The sequence below is a fragment of the Narcine bancroftii genome, chromosome 2, assembly GCF_036971445.1.
Source record: "Narcine bancroftii isolate sNarBan1 chromosome 2, sNarBan1.hap1, whole genome shotgun sequence".
NCBI classification, from domain to species: Eukaryota; Metazoa; Chordata; class Chondrichthyes; order Torpediniformes; family Narcinidae; genus Narcine; species Narcine bancroftii.
Genome location: NC_091470.1, coordinates 347233520 through 347259526, shown reverse-complemented (window position 1 = coordinate 347259526; position 26007 = coordinate 347233520). Strand labels below are relative to the sequence as shown.

Sequence of the window (26007 nt, the reverse complement as noted above, 5' to 3'; positions counted from 1 at the left end):
CCTCAGTTTCAACTGGGCCACTGTGGTGATATGTTTCCTCCATTGTATATAGTTACTCTTGGCTACTATACATATGGAGTTACTGTACATACACAGATGGCTCATACCCTATGACTCCTCCCTCGTGGTCTTGGGCCATAAAGGTTGAGCTGCCTCTCCCTTCCTTCCATTCCTATACCTGGATCCAGGCCAGCAAGGTTCTCCAGTTTATTAAAGTCTATCGTTCCCTCAGCCTAGTCTTGATGGATACTGATAGTGCATGACAAGTTAATAAACAGAAAATTTTCTCTCTGGTCATGGAGAAGCTGCTGCACCCCAATCATTTAGAAGTGGACCCTCAATCTTCAGGAACATCTGAACAGTACGAGCAGTGGACAGCTGCTTTGGCAACTCCCTCAAGGCCACTGCCAAACTGGCCGACTCTGATGAAAAGAAGCTCAAAGTTCTGCAAGCAAGAGTCGGCCAGAGAGCTTTCCAAGCCATTAGGAGCTGCGTGACTTACGCCGAGGCGATGGCTGAGCTTCGGGCACTCGAAAAACCAAAGGTCAACGATGTGTGCTCGTGTTACCTCCTGGTGCCCCGATAACAGCAGCGTGGTGAGTCAGCAGAAGAGTTCATTTGTGTCTTGCTTGTACTGGGGAGAGACTGTAGGGGCAGTTCCACGGCACCTGTACCGGTGGCCCAGTGTGTTGAAGACCTGGTCTGGGATGCCTGTGTGTCAGGGTTGAGGTCTAACTACATAAGGCAGTGCCGGCTCGAAGAAGACCAGTTGCCACTGAAGCGATCCCTACTGCTGGTGAAGTCTCTAGACTCGGCCCAGCACCATGCGGAATTGATCGCAGGTAAAAGCGGGCCGTCCATGTGCGCACCAAAAATGCTGCCATCTTGGAAGGTGGCCTCAGGGACAGCCGACCCGACCATGGCAGCTGTGGTGATTGAACTTCAGAATTGCTACTTCTGCAGGCAGATGAAACACCCGAGGGGTGTTAGCTGCTCCAGCTGTGGAAAAAGGGGACATTATCTGTGGGTATGTAAGGCCAGAACAACTTTAATAATATAAATAAATGGGGAAAGAAGAAGATAGTAAAGGAGAAAAACTCAAACCCTTTACCTTTTTTTATACAAGCAGCATGGCGTGTACAATTTCCACATTTCCGGTGCCGACCGCATGCATGATGAGAGGTGCGCCATCTTACCTGCTACCATCCTCATCCTCTGTATGGATTGTACAGTTGCAGCCTACTTCACTGATGTCACTTCCATCTTCTTCCTCATCCTCAGCAGCCATGACTGCGTGGTCAACATAGAGGCTGCCATCTTGTGCAGTGGACCTCCCAACCGCCAATGAAGACAAGGATCCAATCCTTGCATCAATTACATTGAAGCAGGCCAGCCCTCATCTGATCGCCCACTCCATGATGCAGATCGATTTGCATGGACATAAGATGAACTGTCTCTTCGATGGTGGCAGTTCGGAGAGCTTCATCCATCCTGACATGGTCCACAGACTCTTGCCCAAAGACCATAAATCAGACATAAGTGGGCACTGTGTGGTGTCTTTGATGGTGAGGAGGATAAATTTTCCTTACTGGTCATGCCCCAGTTCTGCTCGCCAATCCTTCTGGGCCTCGACTTCCAGACTCAGTTCAGTTTAGGAGTGTGACAATGGTGTTTGGAGGCCCTCAACCACCCTCACAGTAAACAACCCACAGCTCACAGACCCCTGCCACCTCCTGGCGGTGGCAGTGGAAATAGACCTCCCCAGTGGCGGCAGCAATGGACATCAGGCCCCATCCCAGTGGTGGCAGCAGCAGGCTCCAGGCCCCCCGGCCTGCCCCGGTGGTGGTGGCAGCGGACCTTGGACCCACCAGCCCCCTGGCAGGAGCGGATCCTCGGTGGTAAGAGGTCGGTGATGGGGCATGAGCAGATTGACATGGCCGAGCAGCTGCCGAGCACTGACGAAGGCGGCTTCGTAGAAGTGACAACTGTGGGAAGTATGACTGAAGCTGCTTGATAACATTTTTACGACATCTGTTGCAAATGCTTCCAAATCAGAGCAGGTACTGTGGTGAATGTTTGCCAAGCTGCCTGTCTTCCCTCTGGCAAGCCTTGCTGTACTAACATTGGGTGTGCATTATCTCTACTGTTAAGGGCACTCTCTTGGACATAACTATATATGCACCTATTGTCTTTCATTATTGTTACATGAGTTTCTGATAATAAAAGTCATGATTACTGTTTGACCACATCTTCTTTGTCTACTTCATCAACTGGCACTTCAGGTACGGTCGGGAAAAATATCACACTGCAAAATGGAGGAGGTCACCCTGCAGACAAAACCACACCATCTGTGGTTCACAGATGGCAGTATGATGGAAACAACAGGATTGAAAAGGCCCAGTGCACCTATAACTCAAGGTCCACAGGCACTATCAACTTCTCTGACACCAGGCCCTGACAAGGATGGAACCGAATACAAATGGGATCTATCTGTGTATGGGGATGAGTTTCCAGTCCATTGCCAAAATACAAGTGATATTTTGTTCAAGAACAATTTGGGTTCTGGAGGCCGAGCGTGTTGCATAAAACATGAAGAGGGCTGGTACACTCCCACCGAGTTGAAGGGATGGCAGGTCATGCAAGTAGCAAAGACTGGAAAAGAAGTATCTGCTATGCTGGCCTCCCCTTCAGTGTCTGATACAAGATGGCATTCTAAATCCACACGCAGTGCCTGTACCTGTGCTGCTTGCTGTGAAGACATGTCCTTGAATGGACCGGTCAGGCTCTTCATTCCATACAAAAGACTCAAAACAGAAATTGAACTGTGTACTGTTCCAGAGAAGAAGGAGTCTCTGAAGAACATCATTCTATGGCCTGCTGCAAGTGAACCCGCCTTTACAATGACTCCAGGTGAGCAGATCACCCCTCAGGGATACTGGCCTTCAAGCGGTCGCCTATACCAGATGTCACAGTCATTGTTTCAGTTTCAGAGGTTGTCACCAATACCACAGATGATGGCCCTCACCAGGCTCAGCCCTGTCAGGACTGGTGGTGATCAAAGATGTGCACCTCATTCATGCCAGCCCACGGTACGTTTTCGACGACCATGAGGACACAGTACCTGTCCAGGATCTGGCACATGCCGGACAGCCTGGAACCAACCCATACACCCCGGACAACTCTGCGTTTCATATCACCCCGACACTGACAGCACTCTCTCCAAATAGTCAGTCGATGAACCCGTCTCTAGACACCCAGCTGGCAGAACAGCAGACCACCTCTACCCCTGATCCCTGCAGATCCCGTAGACAGAGGAGGTCACTGGTGCGACTGAATCTGTGTGCTCCTGGCAGTTTTTTTGTTTCTTTTGTTCAAAGACTGAGGGGGGGGTTCTGTTTTAAAAAGGGGGGGTGAATGTAGTGATATGTTTCCTCCATTGTATATAGTTATTATTGACTGCTATATATATGGAGCTGACCCGCCCACAGATGACTCATACCCTATGACTCCTCCCACATGGTCCTGGGCCATAAAGGTCGAGCCACCTCTCCCTTCCCTCCATTCCTATACCTGGATCTAGGCCAGCAAAGTTCTTCTGTTTATTAAAGACTATCGTTTCCTCAGCCTAGTCTTGGTGGTTACTGGTAGTGCACTACAGCCACTTATCAATTAATATGTAGATCGTGGAGCTCACAACATTGTGGAGGTGAAAAGCAAGGATATGCTTAAGTTTGCTGAGAGCTGGGAATGGAAAGAATAGCTATGAGATAAAGTAGAATGGAGAATGAACACCAATGTGAATCAATTGGGTCACTCGTCTGTTTCCAGGTTGTAAAACTTGATTTCAAATATCCTGATTCCAAAACATCCTCTCAGTGTGAGATTAATCTGGCTAGTTATCTGTGTGGATGATTTTGCAAAGGAGCAGCATGGAGGAGACAGTTGGTGCCTGGAATATACTTCAAGGGTTCCAGGGATAGTTTAAAGGAAAAGGCACCAGTAAAGTTATGAAATGATTGTGAAACATCGCAAGAGCATTCCACTGAGCTGAAAGCAGACGAGGTGAGGGAATAGGCAGAAGAGTCGATCTTATTCTTTAAATCTAAAAATCAGAAATAAACATATTATTTTTAAAAAATTGTTCATTGCAGTGGAAAATCGAATCTTATCTGTATTGTGGGCCAATATTTTTTTTTTCCTAATTTCCCTGAAGGAATTGAACAAAAATTTATTCTCATCAGCTTTTAGCTGACTTTATTTGCATGTCTGTGTTCAAATCAATAGTGATTCAGTCTGGCTCTCAGCGAGGCAATCAGTCATTAATTATCCCAATCCAAGATGTCAGTAACATGGAGACAAAATATGTAAATTTTATTCTGACAATTATTAGAGGGAGACATCGATGTTGATCTTCAGTCACCTCTAAAAGATAACCAACTCAAATATGCAATCATTTAAACTGCTGGAATTCTGAAAATGGAAAGCGTTATTTTGGAGTTGAATTTGAAAAACCTTGAAAATGACATTCAGTTAACTTTCCTGTTCATTCTACCTTGTTTTCCTTTTCATGCATTGCCCATGAAATGAATCTTTATTTGTCGCTGTTTTCCAAACAAAATAAAATGAATTGGTACATCATATAAATGTTGTTTGATTCTCAGTCTCACCTGAAATGGTCTTAGGAAGGAGTACAATTATGTCCTGGAGTGTCCATTAAAATCAGTTCAGGGAAATTACCTATTCTAACCAGTCCTTCTTACTGAAGTGGACATGTAGATAACAAGGGAAAGCAGGTTTACAATATGCACGGTGCTTTTAAAGCTGACATTGTTAAATTGCCTTTCTTCTTCACCAGAGCCTTAGTCACGAGTCCAATAAGTTTCTGCTGTTCCACTTCTCCCAACGTATTCCCCATCTGCAGAATGGGTGCAAGGTGTAAGTACAAGTGGCTTTTGCAGGGTCCTGCATGAACATTCTTAAAATCTGGGGGTTAATATGTGCATGTTCGTCATATTCTTAGCCTCAGATAATTATTGGGAATGTGGGAATTTGAAGATGTGCTGCCCTCCATGCCACCTTTTTCACATTTCCTCCCTGTTAACACTATTTATTTGCTTCTCACATTTCCTCACGTCACGGAAGAAAATCAGTGAATTGAGTTCATGTTGGTTCTCAAGATTATGCCATTCATCCCATTGCTCAGCTTATTTCCATGTAATAATTTCTCTCTCAGATGGCAATGATTGTCCTATCATCTCCCTACACTCAGGGCTATTTACTTAACTGATCAAGCACGATGTTTTGTCGAAAGAAACAAGAATACCAGAATAAACCTATTCCTGTCACGGGGAGACAGCCAGCCAAATGTAGTCCACTGGAGCTGTGAGACTGGAAGGGCCAAGGTGACACCCTCATCTTCATTTGTCTTTCATTTCTTGGTTGTCCTACAAGCTCACAAACAAGGGTTTATTTCACACTCTCAGTTCTGTTGCAATTTGACTGATCTATACACTAAATCTATCTATCTGCTCCACACAGGTACTTCACATTTAAGAAACAGAGCACCTTCCACCACCAGCAAATCAGACTAGGTATTTAAACACTCAACACTGAATTTATAATGTGCACCATGAGTTTGAGATGTCCCTTCAAAGAGGACTCATAAAACAATTCCTCGCATATAAACCTACCTGGAATTTCTTAACAGCATTTTTTTTTAGTGATAATGTAATTCTTTTTACAGTACTTAGTTCCCCAAGCAAAATCTCATCGAAATATTCTGACATTGAAAGGTTTCCCTGTGTTATTTTTAGTCTGCTTGTTAAAATATTACACTAAAATTTCCACTCGCTAACAAATCTGTTATGTTAATACAAGCACAAATTTGACATTAACACGGTGATCAGTCTATTAAAACTAATCCATAGGGCATATAATTTTTTTTAACCTTTTATCTCAATCCTTTTAATGGGGAAGTTCATGGGTCTAAATTGGCAAATAGTAATGTTCCAATGTAAAGAATTGGCATGAATACAAAAATAATTGACAAGATACTAACCCTTTAATCAGCTGAGCTGTCATATGCATGTATAGAATTTCTTGTGCATCAAGTTGTGGTCATTCTATTTCCTTCCCAAAACACGTGATCTCGTATAAGAGGCGAAAATCAAGGATGAATAGCCAAGTCAATTTGAACACAGCAATCCTCCTTCACTGTGGAATTTTTTTTCTCTCCAGTGTCACTATCACCTGCTGTGTCTTTGACCATTGCATCTGTAGCTTACGGATTAGAGAGGAGTAACTAGATAGTTCCGTTAAAACAAAGGGGCAGGGCGGTTGGTGTAGTGGTTGACGCAACACCTTTACAGCACCAATCATCAGGCCCGGGGTTCAAATCTTGCACTGTCTGTAAGGAGTTTCTCCTCGTGTCTCTGCGGGTTTTCCCTGCTGGCTATGGCTTCCTCCCACCTTTCAAAACATACCAAGGGTGTAGTTTAATTGGGTGTAAATTGGGAGGCACGGGCTCGTGGGCTGAGAGGGCCTGTAACCGCACAGTATGTCTAAAAAAATTTTTCAAATTAAATTTAAAATTTAAAACATCAGTATAATTTGACTTTCAATAAATCATTTTTTTTTTACATCAAACAGTTTATAAATGGAAATGAGAACAACCTATAGAGCCAAACCTGTCAAGTGTATTCAACAATTAGACACTCACCCATAAAATGATCAGACTTGAACTGTTCTTCTTGCCTTGAATCTGGGCTTTATTGTTGGCCTGCAAATCCCCATGACCACCCCAGAGATGTCTTTCTTTTATTCACAGTGACAGATAAAGTCAAAAGTCTTGGTGGATTAATAAATCTATGCAGGACAAGTTGTAATAAAATTATAATTTTTTGTGCTAAAATAGAAATCTCAACTGACACATAATCCATGTAAAATGAAACTCTCCTTCCTTCAATCACCAAGTCAAAATATATCACTGAGCAAAGCAGAGGACTTCCAACTCATGCTTCAGGAATTAATTGATCATTATTTTTCCATGGACATAATTTAGAAATGAGTTGCTTTCATTTAAAAGTTTTTAAATCGAGCACATTAGTCAAAAAACAATCTGCTACTGATGCTCGTATGTGAACCAAGTATTTGTTAGTCATCATTTTTAGTGCATTCTTCAATCCAGCTCCATACTACCCATTGAGATTTAATCTCTCCAGCCCTTCACCCTATTACAATCTTTCCACTTGTCCTCCTCTTTAGAACCATAGAACATTACAGCACAGAAACAGGCCACTTCAGCCCCTCAAGTCTGTGCTGAACCACTTTTGTTTTGCAGAGTCCCACTGACCTGCACCCAGGCAATAGCCCACCATACCACTCCCATCCATGTGCCTATCCAAATTCTTCTTAAATGTTAAAATTGAGCTTGCATTCACCACGTCAGCTAGAAACTCCTTCCACACTCCCACTACTCTTTGTGTGAAGAAGATCCCCCTCATGGTCCCCTTAAATTTTTCCCCTTTCATCCTAAATCCACGTCCTCTGGTTTGTACCTCACCTACCCTCAGTAGAAAAAAAAGCTTTTACATTTACTCTGGCTATGACCCTTGTAACTTTAAATACCTCTGTCTAAACTCCTCTCATTCTTCTACGCTCCAGGGAATAAAGTCCTAACCTATATAACCCTGTAACTTAATTCCTGAAGTCAGAAAACATCCTAATGAATCTTCTCTGCATTCTTTCAATCTTATTTATATCTTTCCTGTGGTTAGATGACCCAAAATGTACACAAAACTCCAAATTTGGCCTCACCAATGTTTTATACAACTTTACGATAACATCCCTACTCCTATACTCAATACTTTGATTTATGAAGGCCAAAATGCCAAAAGCTTTCTTTACAACCCTATCCAAATGTGATGCAAATTTCAGGAAATTATGTATCTGTAGTTCCAGATCCCTCTATTCTACCACATCCCTCAGTGCCCTATCATTTACCATGTATTTGCTACGTTGGTTTGTCCTTCCAAAATGCAACACGTCACATCATCTGCATTAGATTCCATCTGCCATTTTTCAGTCCATTTTTCCAGCTGGTCTGGATCCCTCTTCAAGCTTTGAAAACCTTCTTTGCTGTCTTCAACATCTCCAAAAACTTTGTGCCATCTGCAAATTAGCTGATCCAATTTACCACCATATCATCCAGATCATTGATATAGATGATAAAAACAAGGGTCCCAGCACCGATCCCTGAGACACAATCATCCACCACTACTCTGTGGCTTCACCCATCCAGCCATTGTCAAATCACATTCACTATTTCACCATGAATACCTAGTGTCTGAATCTTCCTGAGCAACCTCCCATGCCGGACCTTGTCAAAGACCTTACTAAAATCCACGTAGACAATAGCCATGGGCTTTCCTTCATTAACGTTCCTGGTAACCTCCTGGAAAAAAAACCTGGTTAAACACGACCTACCACAAATAAAGCCATGTTAATTATCCCCAATCAGTTTCTGGCTACCCAAATAATGGTACATCCGATCTCTTAGAACACCTTCCAGTAATCTACCTACTACTGACACCAGGCTCACCGGCCTATAAATTCCAGGGTTACTTTTGAAGCCTTTTTTAAACAATGTGAGGTACCCTCTGAACCTCTGGCACTTCACCCGTGGCTAAGAATATTTTAAATATTTATGCGAGAGCCCCTATAATTTCTACACACACCTCCCTCAAGGTCTAAGGGAATTTCTTGTTAAGCCCTAAGGATTTATCCACCCTTATTTGCTTTTAGACAGCAAGCACTTCCTCCTCTTTAATCTGTATAGGTTTCATGATCTCACTGCTTGTTTTCCTTACTTCCCAGCATCCTATGCCCACTTCCTGAGTGAATACTGCTGAAAAAAAATTAAGATCTCCCCCTCTCTTTAACTCCATAGAAAGCAGACCACTTTGAACTTCAAGGGGACACACTTTGTCCCTTAATATCCTTTTGCTCTTAATATACCTATAGAAGCGCTTCAGTTTTTTTTATTCCCATTGTCTGTCAAAGCAACCTCATATATTTGTTTAGCCTCCTGATTTATTTCTTGAGATTTTTCTTGCATTTTTATACTGCTCAAGTATCTCAATTGCTCCATATTGCTTATAACTGCTCTACACCTCTCTCTTATTCCAAACTTGATCTCCATTATCCCTCACAAATCCTTTCTACCACCTTTATTTGTGTCACCAAAATTACCCCTGCAACCTTTCCCAGTTATGGTTAAAGCCAACAACCTGTATTATTCGCACTACAGAAGCTGCCATTACACTGGACAATGAAGATTTTTCTTCCTGAACACTTTTTGGGTATTTTATGGATTTTGGGCTGCAAATCACGAAAATCATCTTAAATTTTACTATCATGTACCTTTTTTTAGATATAACTTACACTTGTGATTTCCTGTCATAATTTAAGTCTACTTCAAGCATACAAAACCCTCAAAATTGAAATTATCTATATATCAAAAATAATGTGTAAAGATTGCCTTGGTAGTAGCAAGAAAATGTACAGAGGTAATTGGACACCCATTTAGGTCTGGAGCAAAGGAACATGGAAATGTATAACTGTGTTCCCCTTGACAAGATAATTTAAAATTTGAGAAATAAATACAATGTCTTTTTGAATGTTTGGCACCTGCATTTATGGGAATTAATTTATAGATGTTTTCCCTCAACTTTTAAACCTTGTTAAATGGTCAGAGTCGTGGAATGAGGGGTGTCCTCTGGCAACTGTTACGAGTATATATTTATATAGTCTGTCACACAACTAGGTTTCCAGACTTGATTTTCCTATTTTTTCTTTGTTTTTCTTTTTCTATGCTTTTTTTTTCTTCCGTGTCTTTTCTCGGTGTTTTGTTAAGGGAGGAGGGGTGGGGGGGGTTGGGGCTTTATACCGTCATGCCAATCCCCTTCTGATGGTGTTAAGAGACAAATGGCTTACCTGTGTAAGCTTTGTGACATCAGCACTTGAGTACGTGTATCAAAAAATTGAGAAAGGATTATTTTGACTGTCCCAACTGACTGTCACCCCCCCCCCCCCCCACTCCCGGCCTCTTGCCACCCTCACTCCCGGCTGTTTGTCTGTTGCCCCCCTGCTCCTGGCATCCATCGTTCCACCCCCGTTGATCACCATGAGATGCCTAGGCGGCGCTTGGATAAATAACAGCAGCACTGCACCCTTGCTGCCGCATCGGGAGATAGATTGTGGGGGAGGGGGAGATGACAGACGGCCGGGGAAGAGGTGGTCTCCAGACAGCCGGTGGCGGGTATGCCAACCCGCTTAGGGGAAGTACATGCATGTGCAGCCGAGAAGTTCCAGTTAACAACATGAAATCTGCAGTGCACTGTTGAGAACACACATCTATCACAGCCCTTACATTTCTGATTTAGGATAAGAAACCTAACAACAGATCTCATAAGTTGACAGGACTGCAGACTTGGAGTAGTGAGGTGATTCCATCTGGGACTTCCTGGAAGGTGATTTTGCAGGAAAGGAAGACCGCGGTGTGAGAGGACTGGGAGGTGCAGCCTTCCTGGGAACTTAACCCAGATCCTAGAAGGGTTGCCCAGCTTCGATGGTGTGTACATGCCTAATGTCACCAAAACCTTTTTTTATTTTAGGAAGAGGAGCCTGAAGGAGCCATGCACCTGTCCACATTGATGGAACAGCTGTAGAGGGGTTTAGTATTTTTAAGTTCCTCTTCCTATTTCAGAAGAGCTCGCCTGGAGCCAGCACTTCAGCATGAAAAATATATTATGTCAACCTGGAAATTAGAAGATAGCCTGAGAATACAGCAATGGTACATAGAAATGAATAAATGTATTCTATTGGAAAAAAATAACATATAATTTAAGAAATAACATCACAGTATTCGAACAAATTTGGGAACCATACATGGAACACAACAGAGAGGGCCTACCACGGACCTCCACCACCTAAAATGACAGAAGGAGAAGATGATGAAATGAACTGACCCAGTGTGTGAAAGTAGAAGACACAAATTTCTTGTTTATTTTCATTGTGTGATGACATTGTTTAATGGGTTTAATGTATCATATAGGTTGAACGTTGAGTGAGTGGGGAGAGGGGGTGAAGGAGGGAGGGAAGAGAGGGGGGGAAAGGGGAGAAAATGACACTGTGTGTATTCAAGAGGGAAATGTTTGTGTGTATTTTGGTCAGTATGGTTCATAGTGTGAAAAATTTTAAAAGTTTTTAAAAAAGAAGGCACATCAACAACTCTACCTTCTAAGCAGTCTGATCGGATTTAGCCTGCTGTCAAAAAGTCTAAGAAAAATCTCTGTGCACTTGGGAAAGTAAACTGACTGGTTGAATCACAGCCAGGTTGGAAATTCGACTGAGGAATGAGGAAGGTTCCAGAAGGTTGCTCAGAATTGCTCGTCAGTCCACTAACATGGGATTTTGCTTAACTGTTCATTTTTAACATGCCAATTTCAGGAGGGATTTCAATATTAAGTGCAATTATTTTTTGACCCACAACTGTCACTCTATGTTCAGGGATCACCATTCCCAAAATATTTAATGAAGCACATCTGGCATCCACTCTATGAAACGTTTTGAGTCTCTCTAGGCAATTGCAGAATAAGTCAGCGAACCAAACTGCAACTCAATATATTAGCCAGAATTATGATAACAGAAACTAAATTTGATTACTGTCGAGGCAAAATATCAAGATACTGCAATAATATGTATCCATTGTGAGCAAAAACAAGATCACGAAATCCTGCTGAAGAAATGCTTGATTTCTTTTCATGGAATAGCTAAGATTTAGACCATTACAGGGTTGAAATGCTATCCATGCTTTATTGATTACACACTTCAAGCGATGGACATCTAAGATGAAGGCTTTTGCATTAATTTTTAATTCATGAATTTCTAGTAAGTGATGTGCATTGCTATATTTCATTTTGTTGAAAATTTTTTGAGAAATGTAAATCTGGATTTTTTTGCTGATGACTTTCCTTATTTTTTTTTTAAAGGAGTAGATAACATGCTTTTAATTCACTCATTAACAACTTTATGTTCATTGTGTTTACAACAATAATATATCCGAAGGTTAAGCCAAGAGAATAATTTTAAGGAATATCTTAATCAAAATGTGAAACAGAGAGGAAGAATCCTAAAGCTCTGGATCAGGCAACTAATACATGACCTCTCATGGTAGAGAAAAGAAAAATTGGGGATATGTAATAGGAACTGGAGCCGGAATTAGAACCCCTTCCTTACATCTTCAGGGACCTCAATTTGGTCCTGATCTGTACTCTGTTAGAACACTTGGACCACAAGAACATCTGCTGTTCAGTTAATACATCTTGGCATTTAACACCATCATACATGGCAAAATTGATGAATCTTGGACTTGATTTTTCCCTCTGCCACTGGAACCTATTTATGTGGAGTGTTCCCATTCTCTCTAAGGGCATAGGTTGCTACCAGATGTACTAGTCTCCTTCCACATCTCAACGACAAATTAAATAGTTACTGAAAGTTACACCCTAATAAAGATAAAAAGCAGAAAGGATCAAAAGAAGTTGAAGGAGATGTGTTTGAGAGAACAAGTTGCAGATGAACAATGATGATATTCATCTAGGAGCTGGCATGGATCTTTTGGGCTCAATGGCTTCCTGCTGTGTTGTAATAAGTAAAAAAAAATCAAATGTTTTTGAAAAATTTCATGGCTGGAGAAAGTTGGTGAACAGAGAAACATAAGACCATAAAACCAGAAGATATAAGAGCTGAAGTTGGTCAATCAGCCCATAGAGTATGATATTCCAACATAAGCTCACCCATTCCTCCCAATCAGATTCACTTCCCTGCCTTCTCTCCATTAACCTTTGGTCCCTAACTATTCCAATCCCTATCCATTTCTGCCTTAAAATAAAACCAATGACTCAGGCTTAATAAATTCCTCTGCATCTTTGTTTTTAATGGATGCCCTTCAGTCCTGAAGTTGTGCCCTCTTGTCCAAAATTCCCCGAACATAGTAAACAACTTTGCCAAATATACTCTTTTCAGGCCTTTCAACTTTCAAAAAGCTTCTATGACGTCCCCCCTTATTCGTATGAACCATTAGAAGTGCAGTCCAATAGCCATCAAACATGTGCTTCAACTCCCTGATTCTCTTCATTCCAGGAATCGTTCTCAACCCCCTCCAATACCAGATCATCCTTCCAGATCTTCCCTGTTCTCCAAGTGAGGCTTCAACAGTGCCAACCATGCTGGGATTTGAAGAATTAAAGGGCACAGATTTGCTTGTTGGAGGAGACAGCAAGCCAGCTTTCAGCCTGGGAGGAGGATTTTCATTAATCTGTGAAAGGTTGCACAGCAGAAATTCATAGCGCTTCTCTTGGACAGCATTACTCTTCAGAATTGATTCAATGTACATCTTCCACAAAGGTTTTATGTTTGTAGTCATGAAACAGATTAAAACTGACAGCTGACTGATAGAGGTCAGGAAACCACTGCACCTGGATAAATAGTGAAGAAAATGAATCTGTGCATGCTTGCCAATATCAGTAAAACTTGATCAAATATTATAGATCCTCATGACAAACCCTGCTCTGCTATAAACTATTCAAAGCACTAATAATAACACCCAAGATTATTACTGGAAAGCAACATACTTCAGTACACTTTTCCTGTTCCACAGTAAGGTCATTTCCCATTTTCAATGATGAATATGAACCATGTGTAGCCCAATTTAACACTGAAGAACTAAAATTAATATCAACAAAATTAATAAATGTTGAAAGTTTGTGGATTGTACTTTCAGGTTTGGTGTCTGAATACAAAGGATATTCGTTTAAATCCCATCTAAAATAGAGCTCAATATAGAGGGAGTTGTTTGAAGTGTGATCTTTTGCATACCATGTTAAAATACATCCCTGTTGCCCTGTGAAAGACAGAGATCCCGTGTACAACTTCGACGATCATGTTTCCAACAGTACAAATTCAACTGTTCTTAATTGACTCTGAAGAAATTTGGAACCTCCTCTTGGTATGAGTGGCTCTATCTCTATACATCTATCTCTTCCCTACAATATATTGTTCTTCCCTTGATCTTCAATTCAATGTGGCTACCAACAGCATATTACTATATATTTGTTATTTGAAGGACAAAACAGCACAGCACAAAGGTGTGCTTTGAATAACCCTGGAGTTATAAAGTTGTCATGCAATGTAACAAAATTTAAGCAAGTCTAATTCATACCTAATCCAAAAATTGAGCTTAACTTTATTCCGTTAGGTATGGAAGGCAATTGCAAAGCTTTTTGAATGATTAAATTTTTGATAAGTGCTGTAAAGCTCTGATTAGGAGTATATGTTTTTGAAGATATTGCATGAGCTTCAGGCATAGCAAGCAAAAATTGTAGATTAGCTGGAAACTTGAAATGATATTTGGAAAATGAAAATTAAAGATTGATGAATGAGATTTGAACATAAATTCTGGCAAAGGTTGATGACTTCAAAAGGAATCTGATATAAAGTTAAGAAAGAAGACATTAATATTCAAGCAGTCAACAATATGATCAAATGTTATGTTGTCAAAAGTCACCTAACCAACTTTGGCAACTTGATAAACATTGATTTGAGGACAGATTCTAAAAAATAAGATCATCAAAAATGACTAAGCTTGGAAATTAAAGCAAGTCAGGTTGATACCAAATTATTAAGGGGCTAATTATGAGTTTATCTGCAACATTTATTTGGAAATCCAAATTTGGAAATATTATTCATGAATTCTGATGACCTCCAGTGGTTGAAATCCTAAAATGTGTGTCAATTTTTATAGTACAATGATTAATTAACAAGGAATTTTTTAAAACTTTGTCCTTATTTGTAAACAGTTTATTAATTTGTTTTCCCTGACATATGTAGGTGGTTGGATCGACAGCTGATAATAAATAGCAATTAACTCCGACAAATATTTTTTATTCCTTTATGTAGAAAATAATAATGTTGACCCAGGCACATCTGACATGTTACAACCTAAACAGAGCATTAGTGATAAACCTTAGGTACAATATCTGGAGGTTATCATTTCTTCTCCTTATCCTTATCAGAATAAGGCCACTGGAATTGCAGTGGACACCAAGAAATAACCACACAAGTGAATCAATTGGATTTACTCTTCATCAGCTGCACAACTTTTTAAAAGCCAGAATCTTGAGCTCAACACACGCCGAGGTCATCACGCATTGACATCACTTGGCCTGGCCTGTTCGATGCCTCCTGGGAATTGTGGTGCTGCCATAGTGCTGCTACATGGCTCCCCCCACCCCCTCCCACCACCACTAGAACAAGAAGAAACGTTTGTCTGTCTTTTAGGTTGTCGACCTCTGCGACAGACTGTTGTCTGCTGCAGTGGAGAAGACTTGTTTAAGTCTGTCAATAATGAAACACTGTAGCTTCCCTCCAATGTCCAAAATACAGGTTGACTTAGTTTGTCTGAGTATCCTGTAAGGTCCTTCGTAGGGTGTCGGTTAAAGTTAATCAAAAGTTCCCCTTTGGATGAAGACATCTTCACAGTTTTTGAGATCTTCAGGCACAAGAAAGAGTGTTCTCCATGTGATAATGGTGGTACAGGGGTCAATTTTCCTACAGACTCCATTAGTCTGCTCAACAGTTCCTTAGGATTGTCACTGGAGTTGAAAAGGTAAGGGACAAACTCCCCTGGAACCACTAACTGCGTGCCAGACACGAGCTCCGCAACTGAAGCTTGGAGGTCCTTCTTTGGAGAAGTCCTAATGCCCAGTAATACTCAAGGCACCTCATCAGCCCAGTTTGGACCCTCTAATCGAGCCATCAAAGCTGACTTGAGATGTCGATAAAATCTTTCCACCATTCTATTGGCCTGGGGATGATAGGCATTCATATGATGAATTGTTGTACTAAGCAAGCGAGACAAGGCCGTCCACAGTGAGGAAGTAAATTGTGGTCCTCTATCTGAAATAACATTAACCGGTAAACAAAAAATGAGACACCCAGGAACTGAGGAACACCCGACCACATGTCTGCAGTGGCATCTACCATAGGCATGGCCTTGTGCCACCGCGTAAACCTGTCTATTACTGTAAAAAGATAATGGTATCCTCTTGATACAGGAAGTGGACCAACAATGTCCATGTGGACATGAGCAAAATGCTGAGTAACTGCCAGGAAGGACTGCAGTGGTGCCTTAGTTTGCTGCTGAACTTTTGCTTTTTGGCAGGCAAAGCAGGACCTTGCCATTTGTGTAATGTCTTTTTTTTAAGGCCATGCCACACAAACCTGTCCAAAACCAAATGAACAATCACTCTAATCAATGGATGTGAGAGATCATGCACATAGTCGAATACTCATCATTTCCATGGTGCTGGAACTACTTGGTGTGAGTGTCCCATTGATATATCACAGAAGAGTAGTTTGCCATTTCCTCCAAACTGGATGTCTTTCAATTGCAGGTTCGTGATTGCAGTCTAGTTAACATTCATCTCATGATCATGTTCTTGGGCCACTGCCAAAGCTGTGTAATCAATACCTTGATCTACAGATGAAACCTCGAGTGGAGCAGAACAGGAAAGTGCATCAGCTACTACATTCTCTTTTCCGGAAATGTGTAGTATTTTTGTGGAGAATTCTGAAATGAAAAATAATTGCCGTTGTGGTTGAGCTGACCCGAGCTCTGCAACCTTCGAAAATTCTAATGTTAAGGGCTTGTGATCGATATACATAGTAAAATCTCTGCCCTCCAACATATAACTGATGTTGAATACACAAGTAAATGGGCAAAAATTCCTTATTAAAAGCACTGTATTTCTTCTCTGCTTCAATGGTACATAGAAATAAATAAATGTATTCCATTAGAAAAAATAACATATAATTTAAGAAATGACATCACAATATTCAAACAAATATGGGAACCATTCATGAAATACAATAGAGAAATCCTACCATGGACCTCCACCAACTAAAATGACAGAAGGAAAAGACAACTGACTCAGTTTATAAAAGTAAAAGACAAAAATTTCTAGTTTATTTTTATTAAGTGACGACATTATTTAACAGGTTTAATGTATCTTATAGATTGAACTTTAAATAAATGGGAAGGGGGGAGAGGGAGGGAGGAAAAGGGGAGAAAATGACACTGTATATATTCAAGAGAAAAATGTCTGTATGTATTTTGGTCAGTATGGTTCATAGTGTGAAAAATAAAAAAAAATTAAAAAAGAAGATGGCGACTGAAGAATGCTAATGGTTTCGATTGCCCATTGACATATTGATGAAATGCACCTCCTACGGCCATACTGGAAGCTTATGTAGAAGGGGCGGTGGCTGCATTTAAAACTGAGTAGCTGAACATAGTGTCATGAGTCAGCAAATCCTTAATCTTCAAGAAGGTATTTATTTCCCTCTTCAGTCCATTAGATGGTGCTGGTATTTCCAGACAGTAAATCGAGAAGAGGCTTCATGATATGAACCTGCTCCTGGAATAAACCAACGGTAAAAATGTACCATTCCCAAGAATTCCTGCAGACTTTTAATTGTAGCAGGCCTTGAGTACTTGGTAATGGCCTTAACTTTGGATGGCAGCGGAGTCATGCCTTCCTGAGCAATCCCATGCCCCAAGAAATCAATAATTTCTTGTCCAAAAATATATTTATCCAGATTTTTTAATTTTTTTTTAATTTTTCACACTATGAACCATACTGACCAAAATACACACAAACATTTCCCTCTTGAATACACCCAGTGTAATTTTCTCCACTTTTTCCCCCCTCCCTCCTTCACCCCCCCCACTCAACGTTCAACATATATGATACATTAAACCCATTAAACAATGTCACCACACAATGAAAATAAACAAGAAATTTGTGTCATCTACTTTTACACACTGGGTCAGTTCATTTCGTCTTCTTCTCCTTCTCCTTCTGTCATTTTAGGCGGTGGAGGTCCACGGCAGGACTTCTGTTCCATGTACGGTTCCCAAATTTGTTCGAATACTGTGATGTTATTTCTTAAATTATATGTTACTTTTTCCAATGGAATACATTTATTCATTTCTATGTACCATTGTTGTATTCTCAGGCTATCTTCTAATTTCCAGGTTGACATAATTTTTTTTTGCTACAGTTAAGGCTATCATCATAAATCTTTTTTGTGCTCCATCCAAATCGAGTCCAAGTTCTTTACTTCTTATATTACTTAGAAGAAAGATCTCTGGATTTTTTGGGTTTTTTTTGTAATTTTATTTAATACCTGATTTAGATCTTCCCAAAACTTTTCCACTTTCTCACATGCCCAAATTGCATGTACTGTTGTTCCTGTTTCCTTCTTACAGCAAAAATAAATGGGACCCAACAGTATCAGACATTTACCCAGATTGATGGTCAGTCCAAACTTTGAAGATGAATAAAACGTGTACGAAGATGTTCCAAATGTTTTTCCTTAGCCCCACTGGCCACTAAAATGTCATCAAATTAATGAAGACATTGGTCATACCACATCCTTAAGCATCCATCACCTGTTGAAATGATTGAGTGGCATTATTTCATCCAAATGGCATTCGTAAAAATTCAAACAATCCAAATTGGTAATTATTTTTGTTTTTGGAATGTATTCTGGCTCTACTGGAACTTACTGACAGCCACGCACCATTTATTTTGGAGAGATCTTTGCCTCATGCAAATTAGCTGAGAAATCCTGAATATGAGGTGTTGGATAATGATCAGGCATGATGGTGTCGTTAAGCCACCTGTAATCTACACAAGGTCACCAACCTCCATTGTGTTTCGGGACCATATGTAATGGAGATGCTCAGGGACTGTCAGACCTTTGAATTATGCCTAGTTCTTCCACCTTGGCAAATTCTTCTTTCACTAAGCGCAACTTCTCTGGAGGTAAGCAGTGTGCTTTATCATGGATAGGTGGGCCCTTCATACAAACGCGATGAGTAACACTGTGCTTTGCAGTGGAGGCAGACAATTGTGGAGTAGTAATCTCAGGGAAATCTCCTAACAGCTTGGAGAATTCATCTACTGGTTTACTTAATGTTTGGAAGCGTAGAGCAGGGTATAGGCATCTGTCAGAGGTATAGACTGAAAAGTGGTTTCATCTATTATCCGACACCCATTTAAGTCAACAAGGAATGAATGAGTCTGAAGAAAATCTGCACCAAGAAACGGTCAAGACACTGCTGCTATAATAAATGGGCAAGTGTAGAGATGACTCCCGATCTTGACATTCATCTTCCTGGTGCCAAAGGTCAGAATGTTGGAACTGTCAACTGCTCATAGTTGCAGGTCTGGCCTAGAATGGTATGTGTTAAAACTGGTAGGTGGAAAGACACTAGCTTCTGAGCCTGTGTCCACCAGAAATTTTCACTAGGACAACTGGTCTCATACATACTGTAGGCTTGCAGGATTTTTGCTAACTGACACAGCCCTTACTGGTAGTTGGTCTGAGTGTTTCCTGCAAATGTGCAGGGTGGAAGGCACTTACCGGCATTTACTCCCCAACGCCTGTGGTAATAACACCAAGATGAAGTGTCCATATGCTGGTTGCTTGTCTTGGAAAGTTGCCTGCTTGTAGGGAGTGATGTGCTAAGAGCACTAGAGTGCGACACGTGGTCAATATCGAAGGGGATGGTTGTGCAGACTTGTCTTTTCTTGCTGTGCTTTTTAGCCAGCCATAGAATGTCTGCCTTTGCCGCTACAGCCCTTGGATCTTCAAATGAATACATGGATAACAAGAGCCTAATATCATCTAGTATTCAATCTAAAAAGAGCTGCTCGAATAATATATTGGGCCTTTCGTCCGCTGCCAGGAACAGCATTTCATCCATTAGTTCTGAAGGGGCACAGTTTCCCAGCCCATCGAAATGTAGTAGTTTGGCTGCACTTTCCCTACGGGACATGCCATATACACACAATAAAAGTGCTTTTAAAGCATCATACTTGCTGGAATATGGTGGATCCGGTAGGAAGTCGCTGACCCTCTTATGGACGGCCTGGTCTAGGGCACTGACAAGATGTTAATAACGTCTGGTGTCCAATTCGACTTTGCGAAGGTGAAAGTGTGCTTCAGGCTTTTGGAACCACAGTTCAGGCTCAGCTGTCCAGAAAGGTGGTAGCTTCACAGCAATGGCAGCAGAGTCCATGTTTGTCCAAAAATATGTTTTGGGACTTGTCAGAGTCACCAATTGTGGCCACTGGAATCACAGTGGACACGACAAAATAACCACACAAGGCATTTCTATAGTGAATCAAACAGATTTACTCTTCATCACCCATGCAACCTTTTAAAAGCCAGAATCACGTGCTCGACACGCATGGACATTATCATGCACTGACATCACATGGCCGGTTCGATGCCTCCTTGGGAGTTGTAGTTCACCACGGTAAATATTGCAGATTTAGACATATTCTAGCTTTTGGTTTTCTTGGGTAATACTGTACAATAATCAAGGAAACAGAAAATTTCAAATTTCTAGTATCGATGTGCGATCTGAAGACCGGATATGTCAGCAAATGAAATGTAAAGGGTAAAGTTTTGCCCTGTTGTGGGAGGTATTTTGCCTGTTTTAGTGATCCAGCATTGTGTGAATCAGTTGACTTGCAATACAAGTGGAGTATGGGACATCTTAGGCCCATTAAGCAACCAAAGATCAAGTAATGCTGAAGAGGATTGACATCTGCTTCCTTTCAAATGAAAGGACTAAATAAACAAACAAGCAAGGCTTGTTTATATCAAGACATTTCCTTTCATTAAATGGACTGAGTGAATTAGAAATCAAATGTCAGGCATTATTTGATTTTTTTTTCTACTTCTTTAAATCCTCCTGGTCAACACATTATCTATTCATTTCGGAAGAGCCCCACTGCTCCACTCTTTCTACACCCCATGACAGCACAATTCAAATGCCATCAACAAATTTGCCGAAGACACCAGTGGTTATTTGCAGAATCACAGACAGCAAAAGGATACCAGTGGGATAGAACAGATAATTGAGTGGCGTTACAGTAACAACTTTGCACTCAACATTAGGGAACTGAATGTGGACTTCAGAAGGGGAAAACAGGAGAACACAGTGGAAAGGATAAAGAATACCTAGGTGTCAACGTCTCTGAAGAACAGTCCTGGGACCATCATGAAGAAGGCTTGCCAGTGGTTATACATCATTAGGAGTTTGAGGAGATTTGGTATGCCACCAAGACTCTTGCAAGTTTCTACAGATGTACTATGGAAAGCATTCAGACTGGTTGCATCACTGTCTGGTATGGAGGTGTCAATGTACAAGACAAGTAAAGGTTACAGAAAGTTGTGACTTCAGCCAGCGCACAGGTTTCAAGGACCCAGCCAGGAACATCATCCTGAAAGTTTTGGTCACATCATCCGCAGAGACTAAGGAGTAGAGAACAAATTTAAATGTGTCCAGAAACATCTTAACTTTTTATGTGACATTTTCTTTGTGACAATGCAAGCCCGCTCCTGTTCACACAACTGACCCACGACTGCATCGTCAGATCCAGCTCAGAAGTGTCATCAAGTTTGCAGTAGTTGGCCTCATCAGCAACAACAATGAGGCAAAATGAGGCAGAGAAATGGATTGGAGGTCAATCGACAGGACCATAAGAGTGGCAGAGAGGATCACTGGAGTCTCCCAACATGCCCGCCCCCCCCCCCCCCACCACCACCTCCCCCCTCCCCCATTAACATGATCTATTGGGATTGATTTCTGAAGAGGGCACAAAAATCGGTGAGGAACCATTCCACCATGTACACAGCATATTTCAGCTGCTCCCGTCAGAGAAGTGATACAGGAGTATCAGAGCCAGCAAAGAGGGATTTCCTCGTTGACACAGGTGAAGAGATAAGCCTCATTCTGCTGACGTACTTTGAACTCAAATACAATTCCAAGGACCTTCCCCTAAAGGCACCCAAAAGTTCCTCCATTCTGAGTTCTGGCACCTGCCTGGTCACAATCCACGCCACGGACGCAGTTTTCCACTGGAAGTGCATGATTGCATTGGTGGGACAAGCCCTACTTGGAGCTGATTTCCTCCGGGCTCATGAGCTCCTTATGGTCATGATCAGATGTTGTTTGGTCAATGCTACCATGATCCAGTCATACCCCTTTATTCTAGCAATGTTCCATTCTGCCATTAGGAATCCACACTCTGGACTGTAATGAATATGCACTCCTACTGGCCAACTTCCATGACCCTAAACCAACATATAGCGTGCAACACCAAATCGAGACCACCCGGCCCCCAGTGTAAGCAGGACACTAACCTACACTAACCATGCCTCCCTCTTCACTAGACATGTTTCCCACTATAATAACCATGCTTCCATCTATAATAACCATTACTCCCTCCCACAGGACAAAATCCTTCAAGCCAAGACCAAATTCACTGCCATGGAAGAGGTGGGTATCATCTGCCACTCAAACAGACACTAGACATCCCTGCTGCAAATGGTCCAGAAGAACTCTGGTGGTTGGTACCCATATGGTGACTACAGGTGACTCAATGACACCACCCTCCCAGATAGATACCCCATCACACATCCAGGATTTCCAGGGCTGCCAGATCTTTTCCAAGGTGGCTTTTTTCAGCGAACTTCTCCGGACACCAGAACTCAAGTACAGCACGTTCGACCACAAACCTTTGGACCTGTACCTGGCAATACGATATTTCCAGTACATTAGAATGAAGGAATTTTGTTGCCTACATAGACCACTCACCTATGCACTCAGCAAGGTTTCAGACCCATGGTCGGCGAGGCAACAATGATACCTCTCCTACATCTCAGAGTATACAATGGATATTCGCCAGGTTGCAGGAAAATCCAAAGTGGTGGCTGACGCACTGTCCAGATCAGATATTGCCACTACCTTAGCAGGGCTCGATGTTGCTCAGCTTGCCAAAGACTCAGCAGAGGATGTGGACGTCCAGGCCTACTGGACCTCCATCACCAGCCTGAAAGTTAATGATTTCTGTCCTTCACCAGGGAGGCCGACTTTACTGTGCAAAACGTCCACAGGCTTCCCCAGAAGCATCCTACCTATGGCCTGGCAACGGCAGGTGTTCAACCAAATACAAGGTTTGTCACATCCTTCCATAAGGTCTATGGTCCGCCTGCTGTCTAACATGTTTGTGTGGCACGGCCTCCACCATGATGTAACACTGCGGGCTAAGACATATTTGGACTGCCAATGCACCAAAGTGCACAGACACACCAAGGTCCCGCTCCAGCGCTTTGACCTGACACAGTAACTAGCTTAAAGGGTGGCAGCGATTCTGAGGGGGGTGGTTTAGCAGGCCAAGCTACTGTGTGGTTAGATGGGCCGAATTGCCGCCCCAGTTGTCTGACACAAGATGACACAAGCCTTCCTTTCCGAGGAGAAGCCCGTGGTTGGCGACACGCGTTGCCCGTGGGACAGCGCCACTTCCGTGTTGCGTGCCGCTGGACAGGGAGTGACACTACGATGTACTGACGTCACTTCCTAAGTCCAGCGCTTCCCTCACAGGAAGTGGATGGTCTCCTCGAGCAGCGCGAGGAACTCAAAATAAAGTTCAGTTACTGGTTCACTGTGGACGTCTCTCATTTCATTAACACTGTCATTGGCAAATGTTACATTCTCATGCTTTTATTCTGCTTATTTCCTTCATCCTTTGATTCATTTACAATTATCAAATTACCCTATTAAAAATTCATTAATTCTGCTTTGCAGATATTCAAACAATTTCAAATTTTTATCACGTTATAATCTCACTTCAGTTTTTATGAAATAACTGACTAAAATTTTATCCCTTGTTTCCTGCTTATGCACAGTGCAATCAATCTATTTCCTCTATAAGTTCATAATCTTCTTTAGGTCTTCTTCAAGTTCATGGTTAAAAAAGGCTATCGTGTTATATGGCGAGCTCTCCACTGGCCACCGTGACAGAGGTGCACCAAAGAAAAGGTACAAGGACTGCCTAAAGAAATCTCTTGGTGCCTGCCACATTGACCACCGCCAGTGGGCTGATAACGCCTCAAACCGTGCATCTTGGCGCCTCACAGTTTGGCGGGCAGCAACCTCCTTTGAAGAAGACCGCAGAGCCCACCTCACTGACAAAAGGCAAAGGAGGAAAAACCCAACACCCAACCCCAACCAACCAATTTTCCCCTGCAACTGCTGCAATCGTGTCTGCCTGTCCCGCATCGGACTTGTCAGCCACAAACGAGCCTGCAGCTGACGTGGACTTTTTATCCCCTCCATAAATCTTCGTCCGCGAAGCCAAGCCAAAGAAGAAAAGAAATAAAGTCCTATGAATTCTACTTCTCCATGAAAATAACTGATTTTTTTCCAACAGCTATCAAGTGCTTGAACATCCCCATATGTCCAGAACACGAATCACAATATACTCTGCCTTCACAAAAAAGATTTGGATGTAGTACTGATTCCTTTTTTTTGCACACTGCAATTGTGCACATTTATCTGTCTTTTTATATTTATTGCCTATTTTTCTGCCTTGGCATATTGCACTAAGCACTTTACACCTACGACTGTGTATCTCGGGTCAACAATAACATCATCTACAAATTTGCCGACGATACCATGGTAGTGGATTATATAAAAGAAGGGGTTGAGTCATCTTACAGGATGGAGATTGAAACCTTGACTAATTGGTGCACCCACAACAATCTTGCACTCAATGTCTCCAAAGCAAAGTTGCTGATTGTTGACAACAGGAAGGGAAAGCCAGAAGTTTACAATCCAGTGATCACTGGGGGATCAGAGGTGGAGAGGGTGAGCAAATTGAATTCTTGGGAGTCACTATCTCAGATGATCTTTCCCGGACTTCATACACCAAAATTGTGTAGGCTGCATCATGGTCTGGTTTGGGGACACCAATACCCCTGAGTATCAAGCTCACCAAAAGAGAGTGGACACAGCCAGGGACATCACAGGCAAAACCCTCCCCAATATTAAGAACATCTACAGGAAATGCTGTTGTTGGAGAGAAGCAACAATCATAAAGACATGCACTCTGCTCTCGCTGTTGCCATCAGGAAAGAAGCATAAGTGCCACAAGACTTACACCACCAGGTTCAGGAACAGCTGTTATGCCTCCACCATCAGAGTCCTCAATCAGAGACTCATTTAGCGATTTTTACTTGTGCACTTTATTGATTTTCTTTTGTTCTCTCTGTATCGCATAGTTACTTTGCTTATGCTTGTTATCTGTTTACAATTCTTTGTTTGTTTATGTTTTACATTGTGTACAGTTTTTTTTTTGCACTTCCAATTAGTGGTAATTCTGCCATGCATGCAGGAAAAAGGAATCTCAGGGTCGTATGTGATGTTATGTATGTACTCCGACAATGATTCTGAAATCTAATTTATGCCACCTACAGTGGCATATCTTATTTAGATCTTTGGCTGCAGTAAGTAAGAATTATGGTGCATCTGTACATATTGGTATTTATGTAATGACTATACACTCTCATTATTAACATAACTTCAGAGATCCAGAATAATGCACAGAAAACACAAGTGGTGCGAAACTCAAAATCTGTGGAAGAGTTATGGAAGGACACTTGAGCAAAGAGAAACTGGATTCAACAGGACAGGAGGCATCCACGGAGAGAAATGGACAATCAACGCTTCAGGTTGGGACCATTTTTTAGGTTCGGAAAGGGAGACATTAAAAGGAAGCTCTTTCCTGGACCCAATATATGAATGTCATCATAAAAAAAAGCACTCAGCGCCTCTAGTTCTTCAGTAGTTAGCAGAGGTTCAGTATGATATTGGAAACCTTGGTAAATTTCTGCAGATATGTAGTGGATAGTGTGCTGACTAGGTGCATCATACCCCGGGACGGGGGCAACAATACCTAAGAGCAATAAGCCTGTAAAAGCTAGTGGACATTTTCAATAATTGATTGTCAAAACTCACCCCACCAT

At 41.8% G+C, this 26007-nt stretch overlaps 1 pseudogene; it reads left to right on the top strand.

Moving 5' to 3' along the window:
- The first annotated feature begins 1418 nt into the window (after positions 1 to 1418).
- Positions 1419 to 3055, top strand: LOC138753127 (deformed epidermal autoregulatory factor 1 homolog; annotated as a pseudogene).
- Positions 3056 to 26007: the final 22952 nt, after the last annotated feature.